At 46.6% G+C, this 27,263-nt stretch overlaps 1 long non-coding RNA gene across 1 annotated transcript; it reads left to right on the forward strand.

Moving 5' to 3' along the window:
- On the forward strand, nt 1–26,915 carry LOC135231620 (uncharacterized). Its single transcript, XR_010322402.1, has 2 exons — nt 1–10,661; nt 21,406–26,915. It is a non-coding gene; the product is annotated as an uncharacterized LOC135231620 (long non-coding RNA).
- Nucleotides 26,916–27,263: the final 348 nt, after the last annotated feature.

The raw sequence follows: 27,263 nt of genomic DNA on the forward strand, positions 1-27,263 counted from the left end.
GTCTCTCCTGCCACCACTTTTCACCATCTTCAGGGTTACAGCTCGCTCTCCCTCACTCTCAGTCTCCTGGTTCCAGGTGCTTCTCAGCACAGGGATCCCAGGCCCTTCTCAGCGCAGGGATCCCAGGCCCAAAGGATGCTCTCTGCTCCTGGCTGTTCCTCTTTGGTGATGGTAGGATCCTCTCCCACCTCTGGGATGGCTCACCTCAAGCCCAGTGGGATGTCAAAATTGGCCAGTCCCTTTAGTGGGCCATGTCTTAGGCTGCATTCTCTAGAGAAGCAAAACCAGTAAGGCATATAAAGACAGAGATTTGTATCAAGGAAATGGCTCACGGTTGTGGAGGCTGGAACATCCCAAGTCCGTGGGTCAGAACAGAAGCTTCTCCTGATTCACGTAGCCACAGGGGCTGGCGAACCCAAGATTGGCAGGTCAGAGAGCGGGGCTCTTGCTCACGGGCTGCGAAGATTGATGAATCCCAAGATTGGCAGGTAAGACTGCGGGTAAAGCTGCTAGCTTAAGATCCAAGAACCGGAGTTCAGACAAACAGGAACCAGCTGCAGGATGCAGCGTGAGGAAAAAGCCCAGGTGCCTTGCCAGAATGTCCACTTATATTCGATGGAGGCCACATGCCCAAAGAAACTCCCTTTCAACAGATCCCATCATGGAGGTGATGACAACACCACATGACTCCCAAACCACTGAGAATCATGGTCCAGCCAAGTTGACATACAACCTTAACCATCACAGGCCATGGTTACCCTGTTTTCACAGTCCTGCCCAATCACTTGGGTAGGATTTATAAGACCATGGCTAGAAAGGCCATACAGTGATCCGTTGCACCACAGTCGGTAAAGATGTGAAGCAACTGGAACTCAACCTGTTGGTGGGAAGGTAAAATGGCACAACCACATTGGAAAAGTTTGGCAGTTTCTTAAAAGAAATAACCCAGCCATGCCACTCTTAGGTATTTTCCCAAGAAAACTGAACTGAAAGCATGCTCACACAGAATTGTACACAAGTGTTCATAGCAGCTTTATTCATAATTGCCAAAAAAAAAACCCCCAAAACTCAAACTTCCATCAACAGGTGAATGGATAAACAAATTGTGATATATCCACACAAAGGAGTACTGCTGCTGCTGTTAGTTGCTGCTGTTAATTCTGACTCAGGGCGAGTTCATGTATGCAGAGTAGAACTGCTCCATAGGGTTTTCAAGGCCGTGACTTTTGGAAGCAGATCACCAGACCTGTCTTCCACGGCGCCTCTGGGTAGGTTTGAACCATCAACCTTTAGAAAACTAGTAGTTAAATGCTTAACCCTTTACGCTACTCAGCAACAAAATTAAATGTTTGTTGAGAATCAACCAAAAATGTATGTATGCTGCATTCCTTCACTAGGTGGCGACAAAGCCCAGTCATTTCTAGGCCCATCTGATTCCCGCTTCTCCTTGCTGTGGCAGGCAGAAGCAAAAAACCAAACCAAACCCACTGGCATCGAGTCGATTCCGATTTATGGCTAAAAAAAAAAAAATTTAAAGGAGAGTAGAACTGTCCCATAGGGTTTCCAAAGAGCGCCTGATGGGTTGGAACTGCCGACCTTTGCTGTTAGCAGCCATAGCTCTTAACCACTACCCCACCAGGGTTTCTGTAGCAGGCAGATGAGGACATTATCTCCATTTAACAGGTGAGAAAACAGGCCTGGAGAGGGCAGGAAGCACCCCCAAGTTTGCCAGCTTGATGGGAGACGGAATCTTATCCATGCCTGCTAGGTTTCTGGTCTTCCAAATCAACAACCCAGGTGACCCTCACAGGTCTCGCTTTTCCCCACACCTACTCTCCTAGCTTCCCCCTTTAGTCCATACCAACTAACCTGGACCCTGCGTTTGGGATCTACTTTACAGATCAGGGAACTGAGGCTTGAGGGAGAGGCTTGCAGAGACTGGCGAGTGGTGGAGCTGCGGCTTGAATCCAGGTGTGTCCTAGCCACTTATTGGGACTATCAGGCAGATGAAAGCACAGTGAGCCTTTTGTACAGTGGTAGTAGATAAAGGACATGCCCAGGATGTGCTTACATTTTCAAGGCCTAGCCCCTTGACTTGGACATCCTCGCCCAGGGAACTTTTACATTGACCCCCTTGCCCAGTCCCGTTTTTGTGCTCAGAGGTAGAGGTGACTTCCGGCCTACTTGTCTGCCCCTTCCTGTCACCCACACTTTTCCAATCCTGGCCAGCTTTGAACCTGCTCAACCCCAGTACCATGTTGCCCCTGCTCTCACCCGTTTGCTCCCTAATCCAGTCCTTGTGCTTCCAGGGAGACCTGAAAGAACATGTGAGACCTTTCTCCCAAAGATGCATTTGACTCCTATGCAGAACAGCACTTAAGTATGTCCAGGGCCACGCAGTGCCTAGTTCAGCTTCCGTGAGCAGGACTGAGCTGCCCCACCCCCACACCATGTCCATAGCTTGCACAGGCTGGTAAGTTGAGGGTCAGTCTGTTGACCTCTGGCAAGTCCCTTTTTCTGTCTGGGCTGTTGCTTCATCCCTGGGAACCCACACACTGAGAAACAGGGACATGGTCCAGGGGTTGGAAACTGAGGCTGAAATTCCAGCTCCAGCTGCTTTGGACAAGTGTCTCAGCCAGTGAGGACATTCCACCTGCCACCCCGGGTCCCCTGAGATGCAGGGCAGTCCTTCCCACAGCTGAATGCTGCTGGTACCCTGGCAGAACTTTACTGATCAACACCACATGAACAAGGTGCAGTCTTGTCTGGTAAGGTAAAATTATGTCAACAAGGACATCTCAGAGGGGGTACCAGAAAGCTATTTTATCCTCTACTGCAATAAAAAGTTGATGTCAAGTCCATTGCGACTCATAGCAATCCTACAGGACAGGGTAGAACTGCTCCATGGTTTTCAAAGAGCACCTGGTGGATTCTAACTGCCATCCTTTGACCTTTTGGTTAGCAGCCTCAGCCGTATGTCTTAACCACTATGCCAGTTGGGTTTCCTGTTCTCTACTGAAGCTTGTAACTGCTTTCAAAGCATCAGTGAGGACGGTCCCCCTCCCTGAGCTGTTCCTCCCCATGCAGGCCAGCCCAATCCTCCGCTGTAACCTCCACTGCTACTTTGTAGATTGCTTAGGGGGAGTTGCCAGTTTTTGACCCTGTCAGTGAGTACTTTGGGCGTGGTCACTCACCCATTGATTCCCCCCCCTTCTTTGCCAAGTCCCTAGCCTACTTGAAGACTCTTGGGATCAGAGGTGCAGTGTACTTATCCAACAGGTTAAACACGAAGGGCAAGCCCCACCCTACACAAAACACCTCAACTGCTCCCATCTACTCAGGGAGATGAGCCTTGGTCCATACACAAAAGAACCACACCAATGAAGAACTTGTCAACTTTTATTTTCAGAAAATCTTAGGTTTTTAATGGTGAGGCTTCTGTAAGCATTAGCTGCGTATGAATTCCTGAAATTAAGAACAGGCAGTTACATAGGTCACCAGGTAGCATTTCATAGCAACAAGCACAGGCTTCTGACAACATGTCCAGTTCTAACTTACTTCGCTATTTTCTTCCCCCAACCCAAGTCCAGAGCCCGACACCTAAGAGAACGAGTCAAGCAAAGACGCTGCAGGGATTTGAACCCCGTCCTGGAAAACAGGAGTGCCAACCACCAGCATCTTTTGCTTTTTTTTTTTTAAAGCTAGGAAAAGGCCAAAAAGCAAAACCTGAGAAAACAAAAGCTTTTGTTTTCTCAGGAAAAGAAAAACCTTTACAGCCCTACTGAAGAGCACGGAAGGATCTGCTTCAACTAAGATGCTAGCTTGGTCAAGTCTGCGTTATTCACCTGAAAAAGTCTTAGCAGAGAATTTTTGCAATCCCACCCACCAACAGCCCTCAACAACTAGAATGCCTGCTTTCTATACTCCCTCCCCAACATCAGGCTCTTGAAACACATTACTTCTTTTACTACTTTAAAGTGGTTTTAGTTGCTGGCTAAAAGTGTTACATATGTAAACATCTCAGGATTATTTAGCTGTGGTTTTAATAACAACATTCTGTTAATTCACAGGCAAATTAATGGGCTCCTCTAGCAGTGCAACCCGCCAAAGACCTCGGCACCGTTGTTACCTTGAAACTGATTAGGGGTCATGCCCATTAGGATCCAAGCTACCAGCTGCATCGAGGTGAGGGGTGAAGGGTCTGCGCTAGGCCAAAGGCAGGGATGGCGATGTGGCAGAGAAGTCACTTGAGGGGAGACCTTGCTTTTAACAGGCTTCTGGAAAAGCTAGGGAAAACTGGTTGCCCGCTTTCCCCCTTTCCCTCCCCTTCAAGCTGTTTGAGGTCTGGGCTTTTGTTAAGAGCTGCTATGAAAACAGCTCATTTAAAGGTTAAGACAGCCCAAGGATGGATTCACAAGGTCCTACTGGGGCATTCAAAGGAATGCTTCGTTCCGGAAAGTGCCTTGGTGCAGGTCTGCAGAGGCAAGTCCTCATCGTTAACAGAGGATCGGCTTATGAAGCTGACACCAGTTTGTCGACCTTAGCGTTAACAGTGCTTTGTTGTCTCTCTTGCCACAGGAAGGCTGCGTGGTTGTCCTACTTTAAGCCTTCGGTGCCTTTAACTGAGGGGTACCTGGAAAATCTTAAAAAAAAGGCTTAGCGCCCACCTCACCCCTCCACCCCCATTGTCAACACACAACTTGCTCACGTGCTGTCAGCATTAAGCTGAACAGTCTAAGGCTGGAAATGGTTTACCCGTAACTGATCTGACTTTGTATGGAAATAGAGAAAAAGCTTGTTCACCTGTTGTCCTCATTTTGTCCACTGGTGAATTCAACTGGACGCTGCTCATATTAAAGTCTGAAGGATACCATCTGAAAGAACTAGTAGTTCCCAATCCCCACATTGAACATGGACTGTTTGGTTGGATGCTTAAATGTCTTAAATAAATGAGCTATTTTTCCTTACTGGGTCTGGCTTCTCTGGCCCTTCGCATTACCGTCTGCTGTTTGGAATGTTCCTGCATGTAAGAATTAAGACCAAGGGAGGGGAGAGAGAAACCCACACAAAAAGACAATACGCTAAGACCACTGAACTGTTAAAACGTTTCACTTGCCAGTTAAATCTCTTGAAGATTCGCTTGTTTGGGATTTATTTCTTGTCACTGTTTTTAAAGTTGCATCTGGAAAAGACTAAAGGCTTCAGTGCCCCCCCACCCCCTACCAAAAGGGAACGAAAAGCATTTTACCTAAGGAAGCACAGCAAAGGGTAATTTTGTTTTCAATCGCAAACACTGCTTAAAGCTGCAGAAATTTCCTCAACACTCAGCCTTATCACTCAGCTGGATTTCCTTCCACAATCACTACTCCAAGCATGGGGGAAAACACAACTTTGACTCATACTCCAGTCGTTTCACAACGCATCCTAATAGCAGCAGGTCAGAACAGTACTGCGGATTACTTGCCAACAGAACACAGACCTGAAGTAAAGACAACTGCGTTCTCTGTGTACTCTGTAAAAAAAAAGCTAGAACAAGTGAGCCCCCCTCCCTCCCCCCCCTCCACATTTAAGGGGAAAACTTTACTTGAGTGCGCTGATAAACTCACTGCCAGGTCTCACACACACTAGAAGAGCAGAGCCAAGCACTTAGAGGCAAGTCAACATTCTCAACAGTTTCCTGAGGGATGGAATGAAGCCTCTGCAAAGGAAACTTTAAAAACCCACATGCCCCACAAAAGACTACAAAACGTCAACAGTGTGAACATTGGCTAACGCTAGATGAAATGATCAAAGCACTTAACATGCAAACTTTGGAAACGCGGTTACTACTTTACTTTTTTAACCACTGTCAATTTATAGCCCTCTGACTTTCCAGAAACAAAATGCGCAGTTACCTGTTTCTGATTATACCATCTCCCACCTGTCTAAGAGGTACTTAGTCCTGATTTAGAGGACCTCTACATTGCCATGTGCCTGGAATTATTAAATGCTCATCACTTTACGAAGGAGTTAAGTTTTGTCTTTCCTGCCTTAAAAAAGTTAAATTCGTTCTTCTGCTCAATTCCTGATCTTGTCCGTTAAAGAGTGTTCGCAGACAAAGTTTCTGAAAGATTAGAGAAGAATCCCCCCAAGATTGCCCAACACTAACTACAAACATTTTATTTAAATAAGGAGACAGTTTCTAAAAGCATACATTCTCTAATGAAATGTTTTTATTATTTTGAACGATTTAATGGTTTTCTGCACAAATACTATATACAATGCAACACATTTAAATTTTATCAAGATTAACACATCTGATTCGTTGACACAGTATGCTATTTTTCATAGTGATTTTTGATTCAATTTAAGCAAATTTCCTACCATGTAATTAAGGCCACTAACCTCTTAAGAGGCTCTGAAGAATTACTTGCCTCTGATGGACGTATGCGATCCCATCAGCATGGAAACTCATAGGCTCAAGATCTAATAAAAATCCCACAATCCTGGAATCCCCTAGGGAAGGGGTCAGGAATCCTGAAGGCCTCCACAGCTCTTAAATAAAAATAGGCACTTGGCCTTAACATGCAATTCTGCAGATTCGAGTTAAACTTATCTGTTACAGCTGCCTGTTGTTTTCTGTTCCCAGATGAAATGAAGAAACTTCTGATAATTACGAAGAGAAACCTGTCTGAGGCAAAGGAAAGATTGGCACACAGCACAGCCTCCTTCTCAATCCACTTGATCCCACTCATCTCTGAATTATTTCAGCGTCTTTTATTCCAAGATTAATGTGGAAAAATCATTTTCATTTCGCTTCAATTTTTATTCTGCTTTTGTAAAAGCAGTATTTTGAGATGAACATTAATCTTCATTGTAAGATTTCTCATCAATTCACTTTTTTTTTGGGTGGGTTTAGCTCGATAAGCCAACTGTAACTTTAAAATGGCAGATTCCGTAACTTTAAATTGATAGCTTTCATTTGCTTAATTTTTTGCATATGCAGACAAATAGGTTCTCTGTGTTCATCAGTGGTAAACATCTGGTTAGGCTTTTTCCCCAATGGAGTAGGACATAAAATCTTTTCTGCCTTTACTTATCATTCACCAAGGAGCTGTTCCCTCTCCATCTAGGCCATCATATTGCCAGGCTGGTTATGACTCAGAAGATGTTATCTGAAAAAAGTCTACAGAAAAAAAAGGTTTCCCCTCCCTCAACAACAAAAGCCCACCCTCTGCAGACATTCAAGCTGAACTATCAGTTCTTAAATTTACAAACATTTCAGATGCAAATTTAAAACACAATTTACATTTTGAGGCATACCTTAACATCTTGTTTTGCAGCCAAAGGAAAAGCAATTTTCCTACACTAAAAACCACAACTTGCTTACACACACAACTGAAAATAGAATCTTACTTGATAATATATAATCTACCATCAGAAGAAATCCCTTCAGGATCATTAAGCCACTTCCTTTGCTCTGAAGTTCCTAGTATTAAGTTATATTAAATCACCTGAAAAAAATTCCAAAAGAGAACCACACACTACCATATCCAAACAACTTTTTTTCCCCCCAATGTTTTACCTAATTAAGGTCAGCCCCGTAGGCCAGACCAACCCCCCCCGTCCAGCTCCTACACTGGGGGGGAACAGGGAACACTGCCAAGAAGCATGGTACACCGAGATGAATGCACTGGTACACCCAGTGGTTCTTAACTTCCCCAAGCTGCCCAATTCAAAAACTGAGAAAGCAAAACTAGAGCACTGGGAGTTACTTGCCAACTTGGAAGTAGGGATTTCTTTAGTTTTTCCATCCTAAGCATATTAGTTCTCTGGTATGAGTTATCTGAAATCATAAACAATTACCTAAACCCAACCCTCCCAATCCCAACCATAACAGGCACTGCCAAGGACTACACGACAAATTTCGTCCCTCCCCTTCAACGAAAGTGTTTTAAAAATCGTATTATTTGAAAACTTAACTTCAACATTTGGCCCTGTCAAGCTCTTCTGGTCTCCTGAGATGACTGAATATGAACCAAAGCTGCACTGTGCTGTACTTTTCAGCTTCAACTGGGAATACTCTTCCAAGGAAAAAAGCAGCTCCAATCCTTGGAGATGTTCGTGCCAACAGCATAGCAGTACACTCCTTCTCTAACTCAGTTTGTCAATAGTACTATAGCATCTGTGGAAAATCTTAGAAGAAAACATTTCCTCCCCCACCCCCTTCTCTTCCCTGTTAATACCACCCCAAAATACTTCAAGTAAAAACAAGTTTAAGGGATTAAGTAATTTTTAAAAATTTTAACTACCAGCCGTTTCTCCAAGGGACAGCTCCTCCACAAACCTCAAAGTGAGAGCTACTGGTGCTCTAGTTTCTAGAACTGTTAAATCTGGTGTTCTGATTATGCTGATACTGGATTTTCTTTTTTTCTGTGACCTTGAGTCATTTGCCTTTGGAATGTCTAGACCGACCTAAGAGGAAAAGAACTCAAAACATATTTGCCCCCCACACAAAAATAACTCCCCCCGCCCACTGAGTTACACACCCAGACTCCCTATTTCAAAATTACAGGGTGAGAAAAGAGAAAAACAGGTCATCTGTTCACAAAACTGAAATCCATCTGTATCCCAAGCTAAAAACTGCTTACAAATTTGTCTGCTGGTATTTTCTCGTCTCAAGGATGGTTCTATCAAATTCACTTGGTTTCCCTCAACTTGTTTAAAAAGCAACTTGCCATCTACCATTCCTCCGGGCCTTGGCAGTCTGCCCTCAAAAGCTTCAGACAAGATGCGTGAGAACCCAAGCCTGAAAAAGAGAAACCTACGACACCCGGAAATCGGCCTACACCCTCGTAAGACATCCCTTTACCGACGTACACGCCCCGTTACCGTTAGGGAAGCATTTAATGGAGATAGGTTACCAAACGTCGGTTACGGAGAAAACACGAACACAGAGCTGAGCCGGACTCGCCTTCACCGCTCACTCGCTCCCTTGCTCCCCGGCGCCCGCCGGTCTAGGCTCTGCTACCACCTAGGCGCCGCCGCCTCCAGGACGCCCGCCAGCTGCAGCCCAAGCGCAGCGGCCGCTCCCTCCTGGCTTCCTCGCCTAGCTTCACACCGGCGTGCGGCGCCTTCCTTCTTCCTAGCTCCTCCTCCTCCACACCGGCTCCCGGGCTGCTCCTTCCTACGCCTCTGCACCGCCGGCCGCTCTGGCCCGCTCCGACCGCACCGCTCCCGGCTCCTAGCCGCTCCCCGTCTTCCGCGCAGCCGCCGCCACTAACGCTAGTCCTCGGACGCCCGCCTCGGCTCAGTCCCAAGCAACAGCCGGCCGCACCTTCGTCTTCGTCTTGACCTGCTCCCATTACCACAGTCCTTCCAGCGCTCTAGCGTCAGCTAAGCTCCCGAACTAAAGACCTTCCAAATCCTCACTCTTCAGGAACATTCTTAGCTTTCGGGTGTATCTCAGGCCTTTCTGCCTCCCTTCTAGCTGCCGCATCTTCTAAGTCGGTCCTGATCTATGGTGGTTTAAGCGCCCTCCTCTTCTCAAACCCTGAACTGCCTGCATCACCAGAGATTCGACAGATGGGCTTTTAAAAGAGACTTAAAAAAACTCATTTCCTCCTGCTCGTTTTTTCTCCCTTCGTGTATTTTCTTCAACTTCTTGCCTTTCAAGTTTTCTATCTTCTATTTGTTCCTCGTCTATCTTCTACGCTTCTGTCCAACAGCTGGCCTAACTTGTTTCTCTTCTCTATCGGGAGTATTTCTCGCCTTTTTTCTCACTTTCTATCTTGATCCTATCTTCTAGTCTTCCACTGACTTCGTACTCTGCCCTGTTCGCTTGCTCCCTTGTCTCTTCCGCTTCCTACCCCTTGGGTTTATTTCTCTTCTAAAGGCGTACTTTTATCTTCCAGTTTTTCTATCTTCCCTGTTTTTTCTTCACCTTCCTGTCTTCTGTGTTTTCCACTTCAAATTTCTACTCCTTTCTCCAAATTACTTTTATCGATTAGTCTTATCTAGTTTTCATTTTAGCCAATACTGCCTGAAGATTATCTTAACTAGGCTTCCAACGACGCAATCTTTTCTACGCCATTAACCGGAAGGCCTACCATCACCTTCAATTTAAACTCTGCAATGACTCCCCTTCGAGTTATTCTGTTCACCTCCACCTGAACTATTTTAACATTTAGGTTCTATTTAACTTGCTCTTTTTAACCTTAAGCTACAAGATCGATCTTTAATTTAAGCTTTTCACGACTCTTAGCTACTTTTTGAAAAAAGAAACCTTAACTCCATGAAGAAGCCTCATCTCTCAGCTTGTCATATTTTGAGCGATCTTTTTTCTTCTCCCTTTCTCAAACTAGTTTTTCTGTAAGTCTTCATTATTTAAGTAAGATCTCTGTTATCTAGTTAACTTACTAACAATGCTACAGAGCTATTTAAATAGTTTTCGCTAGTTACATTTCTTACAAGTTACACTAATCCCTTCCTTCTCCTTTCTTAAAAACCTTCCCTGCGGATTCCTCGGGCAGCTGCGTGCCCCACCTACAGCCCTGCGCTCGCTGCCCGAATGCCTACCGCAGGGCCGAGGAGAGGCGTATTTATAGACGGAGACGCCTCACACCCTGCCGGAACTCAACAGCCCTCCGCCGCCTTTGTCGGGGAAGCAAAAATAGTTCCTGGTAAGAGCTAGAATTAGATTCTGGTTTACGAGACTTTTCGAGTTTTCCATGTTTGTACAATTTTGTTGCAAACGAAATACCCGTAAATATTTGATTTATTAGAAGATTTAAACTGAAATTTTAGGCCAAAAAAGTCACATTTAAAATGGCTGTAAAACAGCTCACAAAGATTCGGAGCCATTAGTTGGGAATTTTTTAATAGCTCTTAAATGACCTTTTCTGTTTCCTTGGCGTACAGTAGGTACTATTCTCTGCTTTTTGAAGGAAGATTAAAATGGGTTTGTTGACGGCCGAAATTACCATTACGTAACTGAGTCAGCCCCGTAAATGGCAGACGGCAGCCATTTTAGAAGCGGCCGAGTCGGACTTTATCCCCAAACTGCCTGAGACCCTCGGAGTTGATTGATTACACACTTGTTGATTGTCCTTTTATTCGAAAAATCTCAACGATACGGGGTTATCTGCTTGAGAATTCTACTAGACGTGAAAGCCCATTTCTAGCAATTTTTAGGAGTTATGAGCCCCAATATACCGTGCCTCTTGCTTCAGAGCCGACGCCCAAACCGGAGGCTTTACAATCTGAGGCGTTCGTGTTTAACTCCTAAAGGCGTTGGGTCATTTTACATGCGTGGTTTTTTTTTTTTTTTGTAATTGAATTAAATGTCGGCAAAACCGCTGCACTTTTGGTTGCCTACCTAGTCAGTATTGTTTTAACGCAAATTTCTGTATTATCGCTGCTTTGATTCCAACCGTAAGACTTTTTTTAATTTGAAGTGGAAGAGGGAAAAAAGTAGCTCTCCAAACCCAAAAGCGTTGTCATCCCCTGGATTTCCTAAAGGAAAAGCTGAGACCGGGGACACTAAAATTTGATACTGGGTTTCAAAGATTCTAAGGAGGGGTCGGTGGAGGGGAGGGTTCTGAAGTCCTGTGCTGCCCGCGGCCCTTTCTGGGTGGGGTCTGAGGCGGTCAGGCGGCGGGGACAAAGGCTTGGGGACGGGCGGGGGAGGGGCACGACGCGAAAGCATTCACCCTCCCCCCCAGCCCCCCCCCCCGCGCAAGGATATGCGGGCCATGAGCCGCCGGCTTCCCTTTGTGAGGCGTTGGCTCGCGGGCGGGCCGGTTCTAACCGGCTCCAGCTGGTCCCGGCCGCCCCCAGGAGCGGTGGCGGTTGACGCAGTGTGTCATTGCGCACGCGCGCTCCGCCCCCATGGCTTGTTCCTATCTGAGGAAATAGCGTGGGGGAAGGGCCGCATCGGGGCCCTGGGCCGGGGGGCTTGCATGCCGCCCTTTCGGTGTTTCACCACCCTTCGGGCGCATCTTATTTTTTTAGGGCTTCTTTTCTTTACTGCCTCCTGTCTTTATCCTTATTGCCTCAGTGTCATTATTAAAAATTAGTCCATGATCCCTTTGCAATTATCAAATGCTGTTTCTTAATCATTCCTTAGGTGTTTATTAGTCTAGAATGTTCGAAGTGGAAGGGATTTCTGACCTAGCAGGTTTATCGTTTTTCTGAAAGGAAATTGAAGCAATGAGATAAAACGGAGATGTCCAGGACATGTAGTGATTTAAAGCCAGGAGCCAAAGACAGGGCGGTGGCGTGCCCGCTCCCCCTTCCTCACCCACAGGGTTTTTATTTTAGTACCTGTAAGGTGGGTTCTGTTTTTAGGCAGTAAATTAGAGGAAGGAAAGGTAGTTTAGCGACATTGTATAGGCTAGGGTGGCAACTAAATGACGTAGGAGGTTTATAAAGTAGGTAATCTATTTTTAAAACCTCTTTGGCTCACGTAGATGACAGTGGGGGGTGGGGTGGAGCGGAGGGTGGTGCAGACCTGAGGGGCTTTAGCAAATGAGGGCACTGTGTATCCCATCCTATGTCCTACCCGCCCACTCTATGCCCAGTATAAAAAAAAAAAAAAAAAAGTATAGCAGGGCCATTTTAAGGAGCTTTTGTAAATAGGACGTGGAAAAGCTGTTCTTACGTTTTCTGCCTTTTTTGTGTGTGTGTGAAGTCGTAAAGAGTGGAATATTACTGAGAGCAGAAAGTTGCCCTTGATTTCTGCAGATACAGTCTTGATGTTTGCTCTGGGATTGGAAAAAAGTTAGTGGAATTTTAGCGCTGGAAGGAAGAAAACTGAGTTGGATCACCTCATTTCACAAATGGGGATTTGGAAGCCTGGGGAGTTCGTGACTCGCCTAAAATCAGACACAGCTAATTAGTTCCGGAGCCTACTCTTAAATCCCACATTTTTCCCTCATGCTGCCTTCCTCTCCACGACTTGGCTGCTGCTGCCTCTTTCATCTCAGGGCCTCTGACTACTTTTGTCATCCTCCCATCTGCTGATTTTTGGGTTTTTTTTTTTTTTTTTTTTTGAGGGCTAGAAGAAGACCTAGGACTCTATGTTCTCTCTACCACTCTGGAGCCCATGAAATGAACATTAAGAGCCCTGAAGTACTTAAATAATTGTCACTGTCAATTACTGAATTTGTCATTTTCATTCCATTTATAGATTCTAGCATTTTTCTTATACTATTAGAATCTCTTGTACTATGATTTGATTGATTTTCCCTGTGTTTGGGAAAGAAATAGAGGGTTAAATGAACCTCAGCACTCAGGAATCTCATGTACCAAAAGGGATTGGCAAAGACCAGAGAAATAATTTTTTTTCCCTGCTATACTGGGCATAGAGTGGGCGGGTAGGACATAGGATGGGATACACAGTGCCCTCATTTGCTAAAGCCCCTCAGGTCTGCACCACCCTCCGCTCCACCCCACCCCCCACTGTCATCTACGTGAGCCAAAGAGGTTTTAAAAATAGATTACCTACTTTATAAACCTCCTACGTCATTTAGTTGCCACCCTAGCCTATACAATGTCGCTAAACTACCTTTCCTTCCTCTAATTTACTGCCTAAGTGAAATGAAAAATATTTTAGAGAAAATTATAGGTGCTGAATCTCTTCTGTTGCCAGTTTTTACTGTTTAGGCCCAAACATTTAGCCCCTTTGTCTCTTCTAGCTTTTGCATCACCAGACAATCTCTAGCAGTCTCCAGAATATTCTGAATTCCTTCCTCCTCCTCTTTGTACAGTCTCTTCTGGAAGGCTTATATAAACAAGATGGCCTAAAATTGCCATGTACTTGGTGAGGAGATTAATAATACATTTGATTATGTGCTCTTCTCTCAACTAAGGATCCCTTTAACATAAAACTTTTTTTTCAATACACCTAAATGTCAACTTTTGTCTGTCCTATATCCATGTTCCCTTCGACCGCAATGTCAGATTGAAGCTGCTTTCTCCACAGCTACTTGCATATTGCTTTTCCCCCTCCACCTCAGTCTCAAGCCCAGTCTTGATTTGGGCCTAAGGACACATATATGAGAGGGCAAATCCATTTTAGCTGGTCCTCTCCTGCTCCCCACTCCCCAGTCTCAAAACAGCCCACGCTAAAAATAGGAGGCTCTCTGTTCTGGTTTCTGGCAATGACTCTACTGACAAACAGCCTTGTGACCTTGGGCACTAACCCAAATAACTTCTCAGTGGCAATTTCCTTTTGTGTAAATCCAGGGGATTAGGTGAAAGAAGTAATCATTGCTAATTCTATTTTAAAATAGTAAACAAAGGAAAGGGAAGAGCATATGGAAGATTTTAGGCCTCCTGGCTGGGGTCTCAAGGTGGGGTGCTGGAAAGGACTAAAGCAGCAAACGTTTAGAATCAGGCCTCCAGGCATGCCCTCATCCAGGCCCTATCTAATCTCCTTCCTGACTCATGCCAGAAATCTCCAGAGAACGCCAGAATCCACTCTATCCTATTCCCTTTTTAGCAAGACCACTCAGGCTTAGTCAAGAGAGAAGCTTCTGGGACAGTTTTACTCTGTCCTGTAGGGTCACTATGAGTCAGAATCAACTCAACAGCACACAACAACATAACCCAATGAAGTGAATCTCGTGACTGTATTTATATAATCAAAAAGTTTTCATGAACAGAGAGGAGAACTTTTGGACACATGAATACCAAATCTTAACATTGTTTGTTGATGGGTCATATGTTAAAAATAAAAGCAACAACACCAGGCTTGATTATACCTTTAGCTCAGTTCTTCTTGCAAAATCTAATCCTTACCAAATACCAAATTGTTAAAAATGACTAAACTGTAGCCCTCTCTAGGGCATATCAAATTGCTAAAATAAAAACAGAACTGTATTTTAAAGAGAGAGAAGCTTCTGAGACCTTTCCTTTAAGGCCATGGGGTCCAGAGGCCAGTCCGGGTGAGTTTTTAGCTGCACTTGAAACCCCCCCAGGCCACCTTGGTTTGCTTCTGTCTAATCCTGTAATACCAGGAGATTGCCATTCCCAGCCCACTTGCTCCTGCTGCCCACCCTCCCAGAGCTGATCTCTGAACACTGTCATCCTCTATGCACAAACGTTCAGTTCCCTCATCTTTCCCAGCAGCCAGCTGCTGCAGCAAGAAAAAACCCACAGGGATGACTCAGCACAGAGCTCTATTGTATGAAGCGAGATTATTGTTTTCTAGGGGAATTTGGATGGCCTAAAATTTACCTGGGAGAAAGTCTAAAATCAGCCACTGCCACCCACCAGGCCTACTCATTACCACACAAAGAGCTGAGGGCAAGTTCACAAAAACAAGTTACAGAAACAAGACAGGCTGTCATTGCCCAGCTGCCCTTCCCCAAAATGATGATGGAAAGAGGCAGCCCCAGCCTCTCTATCACAGGCACTGAGCATCACTAGGGCAGAAGAGTGAGGGAAACAGATTCTCCTCTTATCTACCTGGGAGAAATAACCATCTTCTAAATTTACCATCCTCTAAAATTTAACCCCTAGAAAGAAACCTCTTTGTGGGAGGGAAGCAAAGGACAAGGTGTCTTAAAAGAGCAACCCTCACCATCTCCTTCTCCCTCCTGAGAGCTTTACTCTCAGGCTCACTGTTCCCTTATTTAGTTTATAGTTTGGTATCTGTCCCATAATATCCTTGGCCCTGGGCCCTGCAGCCTGTTGGTGGATGTCTTAGTTATCTACTGTAACAAATATCACAAGTGGATGACTTTAACAAACAGAAATTTATTCTATCACAGTCTAGCAGGCTACAAGTCTGAATTCATGGTGCCTGCTAGCTCCAGGGGAAGGCTTTCTCTCTCTGTTGCCTCTGGGGGAAGGTCCTTGTCATCAATTTTGCCCTGGTCTAGTAGCTTCAGGCACAGAGACCCCAGGTCCAAAGGACATGCTCTGCTTCTGGCACTACTTACATGGTAGTATGAGGTTCTCTTATCTTTCTGCTCACGTCTCTCTTTTATATCTCAAAAGAGATTGACGTAAGACACAACCTAATATTGTAGATTGAGTCCTGCCTAGTAAGTATAATAGAGATAGGATTTACAATAAATAGGGAAATCACATCAGATGACAAAATGGTGGACAATCACACAATACTGGGAATCATGACCTAGCCAAGTTTACACATGAATTTTTGGGGAACACAATTCAATCCATAACAGTGGATCTTTCCAGAAGGCCTGGCAGTGGAAGCCCAGCTGTAGCTCTGTGGGCTGTGGAAGGACAGATCGACAAAACAGGGCAAAGGGTGGCTCTCCAGACAATTGCTTTGACACCATCATGCCCTAAGTTGGCAATTCTGCACAGCCCTTTATTGGGTTCATCTCAGTATTTCCAGCCTTCTTCCCCAGACTGTTCACCACTGCACCACCAGGCCCGCTCCCCACATACACACACTGAGGGTAGCTGCCTTCGGTCTTTCTAGTTAATTCCTTCTCTTGGCCCCTTCTCTGAGGCCCAGTCAGTCTTCTGTGGAGACTTTCTATTGACCTCTTCTCTACTATAGCAGAAGAACAGACTACCATGATTTCTTTAATCCCTCCATTGTACCTGGTGTGTCTGCATGACAGTATTTATGCAGTATACATTTAAATTTTAAGTAACATTTATGGAGTACTCTGCTAAGCACTTTCCATGCATTATCTCTTTCCAGGCCTCACAAAAACCCTGTGAGGGAGGTGCTGCTCTTATCCCCCTTAAACAGATGAGAAAATTGAGGCTTAGAGAGATCTGATTTCTCTTAGTATGACTAGTGCCTGGCACACAATAAGGCTCTATACATGTCTCTTGGGGAATGAGTAAATGAATGAATTAGAATAGTATCTCTTCTGGAATTTAAAATGCACACACACCCCCAAACCAGAATAGTTAAAAGATCATGTGTGCAGAGTGACTGATAACCCCAGCATGGTGTGTGTGTGTATGTGTAAGGACAATGAATTCCCTGCCATGGAATGTCCTATTTAGGGACACCGGTGAAAAATAAGCTCAGAGGTAATATGTACCAGAGTGAGGCTCTCAGCAGTTCCTTGTTGTTGTTTAAGTGCTACAGGGTGTTAGTAAGGAGGCAGGAAGAGGTTAGAGACAACCTGATGTGCTTCAATAGGAACAAAATGGATTTAGATTGGTTATAAATGTGACTGCCCATCAGGATGGGGTGACATTGCCTGTAGCTGGAAACTGCTCCCCTCTTTGAAGAACTTCTGGAAAGATTCCAATCTACAGAGGCAGACAGAACAGCAGAAGGCCACCTTAGGTGTCCACGGAGCTGCAATGGAGCATTCACCCTTTGGAGTGGAGTGGGGAGTGAAGAGAAAGAATGCTCAGTCCTTGCTGTCATTCTGCTTGGTATGACTCACCATATAGGTGCGCCTTGTTGTGGCCAGAGCTCAGCCGCCCTGGGGCCAGTGGTCACTCACCTCATGACCTGCTGAATGGCTCTTCAGAAATAGCCTGAAGGAACAATGAGGCCTCCCAAGTGAGTCTCATCCACATTCTTGTATCCCTGATCTATTCAGTCACCCAGTGGGAGTCTCTGGCAGTTGCTTGTGTTGGCACTCCACACCCAGCATGATGCCTACTAAACATTTCACACCTTATGCGCGCGCACACACACACACACGCACACACAGTCATGGTCATTCTTCCTCAGGGGAGCTGTGGACCACATCCCATAGAAACAAGCCTCCTGGAACAAGGGACAGAGGTCACACAGCTCCAGAAACTTTGCCTGAGGTGTATTTCTCAACACATGCCAGGTAAAACACAGGAGCCCATAGCATTATGGGTCTTTTTCCAGGCTAATGTAAGTAGAACCATAAGGTGTCTGAAGTGGAATGGGCCTTAAAGGACACCAGATAGTGAGTTCCTATCACTGTATATAATCAAACAGGCTGGGTGACAACTTCCCAGGGTGTAGAGGTATTCCTGCATTGAACAGAGGCTAGACTGGAAAATTTGTCTTTTTCTTCCAATCCTGAAGTTCTATCATTCTAATTAGCACCGCCTCATTTTGTAGTTGAAGAATCTAAGACCAAAAAAGTCACATTCCCACACGGCGTTTTAGAGATGAGAGGCAGAGAGCCTCTGGGACCCTCTCCCTGCACCCCTGCCCCCGCACCTCCCACAAGTTAGCAGTAGGAAAAATCAATTCCTGACCAACACACACTCTCTATGGGGACTCATGGCATTCTCCTGGAAGCTTGTTCCAAGGTGCTGTACTGAATTCAGTCTTGCACTGATGGAAGCAGAGATGGGTATGGTAGAAAGTGGTATAATAGGAGCAAAGTCCAGAAGAAGCACAAAGGAAGGAGAGATTGTATTCTGTCTGGAAGATTCCAGAAATATTCGTGGAGAAAATGACCTTGAAGGATAAGTAGGCTTTAACAGGCCTAAGTGGTGATTAAAAAAAACAAAACAAAACATTGCAGTCGAGTCAATTCTGAGTCATAGCGACCCTCTAGGACAGAGTAGAACTGACCCACAGGGTTTCCAACGAGTGCCTGGTGGATTCAAACTGCCAGCCTTTTGGTTGGCAGCTGTAGCTCTTAACCACTATGCCACCAGGGTTTCCTCAGTAGGGATAGGGGCTTGGAATATTCCCCACAGAATAGGTGAGTAGAGGCTTTGCACCCAAATAGGCAGACTTGTTTGGTGAGGAACGAGTAGACTGGTTTGGCTAGGGGGTTGGTGTGTTGTTGAGGGGAAGTAGGTCTAAGGGCTTGAATCACCTGAGAAGGGGTTTGGACACTGCTCTTTGGACAGAGGGATGTCTTCTGAGCTGGTAGAGTCCCTGGCTTTGGGAAGAATTGTCTGGCTGCTCTTTGCAAGGAGCTAGAAGAGGTGGCAGAGGGAGAGCATTGGAGTCCATTGTCACAACGCAAGCTCAATATCATGGAGGCCTGCATTGGGGTAAGTGGTAGCTGTGGGACAAGAGAAAGAAGACAAGGGTGGAAGACCTGCCTGAGCCTCGCCCTGCTCTCATAACACCACTCTCCTCCTCTCTGCCTCTTAGCACTTGTTATGGATTGAATCGTGTCTCCCAAATATGTGTGTCAACTTGGCTAGGCCATGATTTCTGGTATTGTGTGACTGTCCACCATTTTGTCATCTGATGTGATTTTCCTCTTTGTTGTAAATCCCGCCTCTATGATGTTAATGAGGCAGGATTAGAAGCAGTTATATTAATGAGGCAGGACTAAATCTACAAGATTAGGTTGTATCTTGAGTCAATGTCTTTTGAGATATGAGAGAAGTGAGCAGAAAGACAGGAGGACCTCATACCACCAAGAAAGTAGTGACAGGAGCAGAGTGTGTCCTTTGGACTCAGGGTCGCTGTGTGCTGAGAAGCTCCTAGACCAGGGAAAGATTGATGACAAGGACCTTCCTCCAGAGCTGACATAGAGAGAAACCCTTCCCCTGGAGCTGACACTGTGAATTTGGACTTCCAGCTTATTAGACTGTGAGAGAATAAATTTCTGTTTGTTAAAGCCATCCACTTGCAGTATTTCTGTTATAACAGCACTAGATAACTAAGACAGCACCCCTGGCCCTTTCTGGACTCATGTTCTTTACTCTCACTGAGCCATCTGCTTGGAACGCTCCTTCCTAGCTCTTCAGATAAGCGACTTGTTCTCCTCACCCTGCCTAGACTTCGTTCCTCAGAAAGGACTCTCTGACCAGCATGTGTACCCTATAGATACTCTGTCACAATACAGCCTATATCTTCCTCCCTGATGAGGTGTTTGTTTACATGGCTCCCTAGCTCCTCTGCAGGAGCAAAGGTGACGACTCCAGCATTTGCAGCCTGGTTGGTTGGGAGACTGGGGTGCCTGCCACTGCCAGATTCCGAAAAGTAAGCATGGACGTGAGAGAGAGCAGGTCTGTGCCAGCTTCCCTGCTGTGCGGAAGGGGTGGGGGCACTGTGGAGGTGTCACTTGGCTGTTTGGTAACTCGGCTTTATTACCTACAGTCCCAGCACTCCCAGCTGCTGCTGCTCTTCAGAGAGAATAGTGATCAAAGATGGGGGCGGGAGTCAGAGCCCAGAGCTGGAGGTGGGAGGGGAGGAGAGAGAGGGAGAGAAAGTTTCCAGTGTTTTCCCAGTTCCTCTCTCCCCAGAGAAGTCACTTCTTCCACTTGGGAGCTTCTAGAAATACATATGTGAAACTCTTCCCCCCAAGAAAAAGAGCACCCAGAGAAGTTCCTGGGAGCAGAAGTGGCACACCCCAATCTTTAGGTGCCTCTGGGTTTGCTCCAGCCCTCCTGCCCTGTACCTGGGGAAGGCACATCACGTGGAGGGGACAATCTCGAGAATACTGAAGCGATGGAGGAAGCTCACTCCTCCCCTCCCCCAGGAGCAGGAACTTGGCTGTCAGTCAGGAGGGACAGCCCAGCTCAGCTATTCCCTGGCATCTCAGTGCCCAGCAAGCTCTGACATGTCCCTTCCCACAGGTGTCTGGGGCTGGAGCTGGGAATCTGAGGCTGCCCTCGGTCTCTTCAGCCTGCGGCACACACAAACAAAAGATCTTTTAGACTCAGCAGGGCCTGGGAAGCAGGGGGAACTGAGACTTGGTGGGTGGAAATTTCCATGACTATTCTGCTGAGGCAAAGGACTTCAGCCAAGGCTCAAGGAGTAGACAGAGACCCAAGGGCTAAAGAGCAGTTTAGGTCACAAAGGGCCTTCCTCATTCTCAGGATCTTTATTACCTTGGAGTCGTGGTGGCGCAGTGGTTAAAGCACTTGGCTGCGAACCCACCAGCCGCTCCTCAGAAAAATGTGGCAGTCTGCTTCTGTAAAGATTACAGCCTTGGAAACCCTATGGGGCAGCTCTACTCTGTCCTATACAGTCCCTATGAGTCCGAATCCACTCGGAGGCAGTGGGCTGGCATATTACCTTACTGCCCCACCCTGACCCAGGGTCATAACCTTCCCTCAGTCCTGCCTCCTCTGTCTGCCCTCTATCAGGCCCTCTATCAGCCCTCGTGGGCTGCCAGGCCTCCTCACTTTCCTGCTCATATGCATTCCCAGGCTTCTCAGCCCGAGATAAAAGCTAATCTGGCTTCCCCTCCCCCCCTGCCCCCCTCACCCTTTTTGCTGGTTACTTTCTGCCCCCTGCACTCTGGTTACATGGTTATTCCCCTGCCTCTCCCCCAAGGACATCCCACTTCTCGCTGCTGGTGGGAGCCCACCTTTAGGGAATAGATGGAGGCCCCTTTCCTGGTCTGGAAACTTCCTCACCAAATGGGCAGTCCACCATGGACAGTCCTGTGGTAACAGTCATCAGTGACTGCCAGCACTTGTATGATCATGCCCTTCCCTCAGTGATTCCTCTGTTGTTATCTTGAGCTATGGCGATGACTTTATGACTTTCATTGTTGTTTGTCATTGTCACAGGACAACCTTGAAAACCCAGTCATGTCTTAGAGCCCTGCCTCAGCCTGGACAGCTCTCACACAGCCTGTGCAGCATCCAGGTGCAGAAACCAAGCCTGGGCGGGCGGCTGGTGCTGGAAGCTTCCACCCCACGCTCTCCTCTACAGGAGTCAAAAGGAATGTCGGTTGGTTCGACCTCCCTCACCAAGCCCAGTCAGAATTCCAACAGAGGCAGCTCTAAAGACTGAATGACGAGGACTCAGCCCTGGCCACAGCCTTCCTTTCTGGCCCGACTTGTGGCACCCACCAGCCCTCAGCTCCAGCTTTAGCGATGTCAGGTGTCCTGGAGCCCTGCAGGTGCTTTCTCTGTGTCCTGTCTCTCCTCCCTGAAAAACTTCTATTCATGCTGAAAAACCCCCATTTGTCCTGAAAAACCCGGCCTAAGTGTCACCCTGCTCCTGACTCCTCTATGAAGCCTTTCTTCGGCTCTCCTCTCTCCTGAACACCATGGCCCCCTCCTCATCTGCCCCCCAATGACAGCCCCCCAATGCTTTGGGGCTCCCCCACCCTATCTAATCCTGCAACACTGGGAGCATTACAGAAGGTGCATCGTTACAGAGGGCCCACACGCTCCCTCCGAGCCAAGCTCCTTGACTTCATGGCTGTGCACTGTGACCTTGGCAAGTTACTTAACCTCTCTGAACCTGTTTACTCCTCACTGAACTGGGACTGGTAGCTGTAGTACCCCCCTCAGGGTGGTGAGGGTGTCAGGAGCTTAGTACACTGCCTGGCTCAAACTATGTGCCCTGTAAATGGTGCTTGTCACTACCCTGTCTCTAGCTACCTTCACTTCCCCCTCCAGTCCTAAGCACTGGGTGGCACACAGCAGGCAACAGTAACAGGCCATTGAACTGACTGCAACCGAAGGCAACCTCTCCATGCCTGTCCCCCACCCAGCCTTCCAGAGCCAGGCAAGTCTCCAGAAGGGCTTAAACACTGGAAGTGACTTCACCCCTGCCTGGGCACAGGGAGAAGCAGAGAAGGTACAAAAAAAAAAAAATCAGCCCAATGACTGGGTGGAATTTTCCAGTGCTCATAAACAGAACCAGTCAGGGCTGCAAGGGAGGTCACCATGGAAACGGTCACGTGTGCCAGCCTTCTGGTTATTCCAACCTAGCTTCAGGAGGATGACACAAGCTCCAGGCCTCTTCATTGGCCACCATCTTCCTCTTGCCACTGATATCTGGCAGAAGATTGGCCGAGTGGAGTTGCTGGGCTGGAGTTAAACTGTCCTCTTCCCCATCCTCCAGGGACCTGCTGAAAGCTGTTGTTTTGAACCTGAGGAAGATGAAAATAGGCTGCCAAAGATGTTGTCATAGCAACTGCCTTCCTTTCTGACCTCAGAAGACTTCTTTGGAATTGAAGTACTTTTCCAAAGGCAGAAAGGGGCGTCAGCCATTTCACACTAAACTTCTCCTTTTAAAGGTGAACTCCCTCCTTCTCCGGGGTAGTCAAGAATTTCTGAGCCTCTACATGGGGCCCACCATGAGTTGGAATCAACTCGATGGCAACTAACAACAACCTACGGCTTTGGTCCGCCATGTTATCCCTGGGCGCCTGGGTTTCTTTCCGTGAAATGGGACGTTCATTCCAGAACTATCTTCTAGGGCTTGGGTGAGATTTCGACTGAACCAAGTTTGCAAATGCCCGATTTAAACTGTGAAACTCTGTGCACTTGCCACGTGTCTTTAATTGGTCAGCATTGATACAGATTAGGGTGGACTGGCTCTACGAGGTGAGGGGGTGGGGGGTTTTAGGGTTGTTCAGCGAAGTCCAGAGTCCTGGGACAGGGGAGACCCTTGGGAGTGTGATTCTTGTTCTGTCACTAACTGTCTTCTGGGACTGTCGGCAGTTCACGTGGCCTCCCAGGGGGCTCATTTTTCTCCTTCTATAAAAGGATTCCTCTTTAGATACTCTCAGGGGGCCCATTCCAGCTCTGATAGTCCATGATCCTAAATTAAAGGCCTGCCTGCTTTCCACGATAAATCTGTGGAACTCGTCATTCCTACAGGTCAGGATACAGGCAACTGCCGTATACTGAGCATTTTCTGTGTGGCAGGCACTACACATACATCAGCTCAATCTCCACAACAAACTTAGGAACTGAGTAGTATTATTACCACACCAACCCATTTTACAGATGAAGAAACTGAGGCCCAGGGATGTTTATTTGCCCAAGGTCACACAGGCAGCAAGGAGCAAGGTCAAGATTTAAAGCCTGCTGGTTTGATATGAAGTCCACACTTTTAACCACCAAGCTACCTTTCTAGGGACAAAGTGAAATAAATATGAAGACAACAATGGATTGGGTTCCAAGCAGATAAAACACTGGGTGGAATGAACCCTGGACTAGGAATCAAAGGTCCTGATTCCTTCTGTAGTTTCTGCCATTGAATCACACTGTGTTACCTTGAACAAGTCACTTTTCCTCTCTTGGGCCCAGTGTCTCCATCTGTAAAAATAAGAGGTTAAGCCTGATCTCTGTGAAGGCCTTTCTGGGTCAAATACTCTGATTCTCTGAGACAGAGAAACCAACCCAGAGGAGGCCAGTGACAGATGTCTTGAGGCACAGAACAAACAATACAGCCACAAATAGCCTGCCCACTAGCTTCAATCTCAACCTTTGGAAAAAACGAGGTTTAGGAAGAAGTGTGTAAGGCTGGGGCCCACAGATCAGCACCAGTCCGTGCTACTGTCTGCTCTGCAGTAAGAAAATGATGCGGAACACACTGACCTCTCCAGAAAGCTAAATGCATTCCATTTTAAGAGCGTCCTTTATTCAGGGATGAAGCCCTTCCAATGTTTTTGATGTTAAAATGAGTTTTCTTATGTAATGGTGGTGATGGTGGATGGTAGTTATTTTATTTTAATGTTCTTATTTGGGAAAAGCTGGCTAACCATATGTCAATACATCGAATTTTAAAAAATGTTTTATTATGGGAAATTTCAAACACATACAAAAGCGGTAAGAATAATTTAATGAATCTCCATGTTATCTACCACCCATTTTCAGTGCTTCTTAACCCCTGGCCAATTCTGTTTCATCTAAACTGCCAGTGCTCCCAAGCTCTGGCTTATTTTGAAGTGAATCCCAAATATCATATAGTTTTATGGGTAAAAAAAAAAATTTTGAAACATAATCACATTAGCATTTTCACATCTAAAAAAATTAATATTTCTTTAACATCTTCAAATATACAGTTTGTCTCAATATAAATGTATATTTTTTATAGTTGGTTTGTTCAAATCAGGATCTAAACAGAGTTCGCACGTTTCCTCTGGTTGGTATCTCCCTTCAGACTCTATTGCCACCTATAGATTTCCCTTCCTGGCCTTTTTTCCTACGATTTATTTGCTGAAGAATCTGACTCATTTGCCCTTTGAATTTTCCAGGATCCGGATTCTGCTGATACATCCCTGTGGTGTGGTGCCACATACTCTCCTCTGCATTTCCTGTAAACAGGTAATTAGATCTAGAGGCTTGATCTGACTTGCGCTCCTTTTTTTCTTTACACTTCATAGATGGCGTTGAAACCATCCAGTTAAAAAAAAAAAAAAGACTAGCTAAGTAAACCAAAAGCCCGGGACCCACATTGCTCTGTAAGAAATTCAGCCCTTCCATCCCTCTTTGGTTCTAGGCCTCATCCCTGGTCTAGCCAGGGCCTCAGAAAGCACCTTCCTTGGCACTTGCTCTCTGCCGCTGAGATGCTCCGTGAGCAACCCCCTTAGGAAAGTGGCGATCACAGCTGCCACACGCCTATGTGAAGACCTACGTGAGAAATGTACATTAAATGCCAGCCAAAGTAATGAGAAATGCTTTTTCCTCATGGACAAAATGAATCATGCAACTAATTGTGTCCTTTGTCTTTAACTCCCAGGAAGCTCAAAGCCATAATTGAAGCACAACTTACAGCAGTGTTACAGGACTCTATGGCTTTTTTCCTGGTCTTAACTTTGAAGCCTGCCTGACCTTTCCCTGGTCTGATTTTCATCTATCTAACTGAAAGGTTGGAGGTTGGAGTTCACTCAGAGGTGCCGTGGAAGAAAGGCCTGACAACCTATGTCTAAGAGATCAGCCGTTGAAAACTGACACCTGGGGTCGCCGTGAGTCAGAATCGACTTGACAGTAGGGTGTTTTTTTTTTTTAGTATTATCTGTATGAATCTCACTATGTTTGCAAGGTGGCTCCAATTCTTTGTGTAAAAGGTGGCTATAAAAAGATAAACTAAAAATTTAGTAGCAAAAGTGGGAACTATTTTTCCGGACTTCTAGCTCTGTCCCCACAATTCTTTATATGATCCTGGGACAAAACTTCATTCATTCAACAGACACCTTCCACGGGAGGCAGAGCTAATGAAAATAGGGCAGGGAGAAAGATAAGGTACGTTTCTGCCTTCCCGGAGTTTATATCCTCGCGGAGGAATCGGACAGCAATTCCGGCGAATAAGCAACACTGTACGTGTTCTAAAGAAAATAAGGTGATGGAATAAAGAGAAACCAGAAGATGAGGCTAGTTTTAGATAGGGTGGACAAGGAGGGTGAGATTTCAGTGGAGAACTGAGGATGGAAAGGAACCAGCTGGGGGATTTCTTACGGAGGGAGGAACAAGGGCAGATGATGTATCAGTCACAAGGTGTCCCTCTGGGAGGTGGGCTGTTCCCCAGTGGGGAGGGAGTTTCCTTCTTGGACCCATGGAACAGACCACCTGTCCTTGCCTTATGAGTTTGAATTATGCAGCTGTTGTCAAGGCATCCAGATTCCATCAACCATCCTTGGTGAAACAAATGCCCATGTCCTTCCTTCTGACCCTTGGGCTGAGCCATGTGCCAGGCCTGCAGAGCCAGGAGGCTCCTGGCTGAGGCCCAGCAAGGGCTCAGGAGGTGGCAGAAGCCCTGGCTCCCTGTACCACCCCTTCTAGAACTGCCCATGATGCCAGCTCTCAGGGCTGAGCCATGGGGCAGGAGCCAGGTTTTACCTGGACCATCCCAGCCCCATGGGAGCCAACGTCTCCACTTGCCCCCAGAGAGCTGAGATGAGAGCTGGGTTGGATTTCAAAGCTCAGGATTCAGCTTTCATTGGGGGTTGGTACATTACTCAGCATTCTGATGCCAGGCCCCGCCCTCTCCAGCTTTATAGAAGTGGAGGTGGGATTGGTGGTGACAGGGAAGCCCTGGGGGCTGCTAGGGCAAGGAAGAGGAGCCCAACCAAGCAGGCACACTAGGAGGGGCTTCCAGGCAAACATGATTCCCAAGCTCAGAGTGATCCTAGAACATCAACCATGAGGCTGGGGGCTTGGTCTTGTCACGGCTAAATCATTATCTAAAATAGTGCCCAGTCTCTGCCACACAGTAGGTGCTGTTAATGTCTGTTCAATAAGGCAGGTATAGGGGGATGTCAGTTTAAGAGCTTTCTTAGTAGTTATAGGTAGTGAGCTCCCTATTAGTGGGAGGAACCAAGGAGCTGCTGGATGGTCTTCTGTCTGGGATCCAGTTTTAGGGAGAAGCGAGGGGCCTAGTAGGACCTAGCCTCTTTGCATCCAAGGGTGATGGGGGACTGACCTGGAATAACTTGATGTGGAGGACCGCATTTAAACATCCGACAAAGCAGTGTGCTTAACTTAGGGCCCCAGGCCGCTCTGCCCCATCGCAGCCGCCGGCCTGGTCCACGGACTCACACACCATATGCTCGGATGCCCCCATGACCCCCAGACCTTTTTGAAAAGCCCCCGCCCCGGCGCCTCCCCTTGCCCAAATGAGGCTGGAAAACACGGGTGTCAGGAAGGCAGCCGAAAGTTGGCACACCGGCAGACAAACTTCCGCG

The sequence above is a fragment of the Loxodonta africana genome, chromosome 7 (genome assembly GCF_030014295.1).
Source record: "Loxodonta africana isolate mLoxAfr1 chromosome 7, mLoxAfr1.hap2, whole genome shotgun sequence".
Lineage (NCBI taxonomy): Eukaryota > Metazoa > Chordata > Mammalia > Proboscidea > Elephantidae > Loxodonta > Loxodonta africana.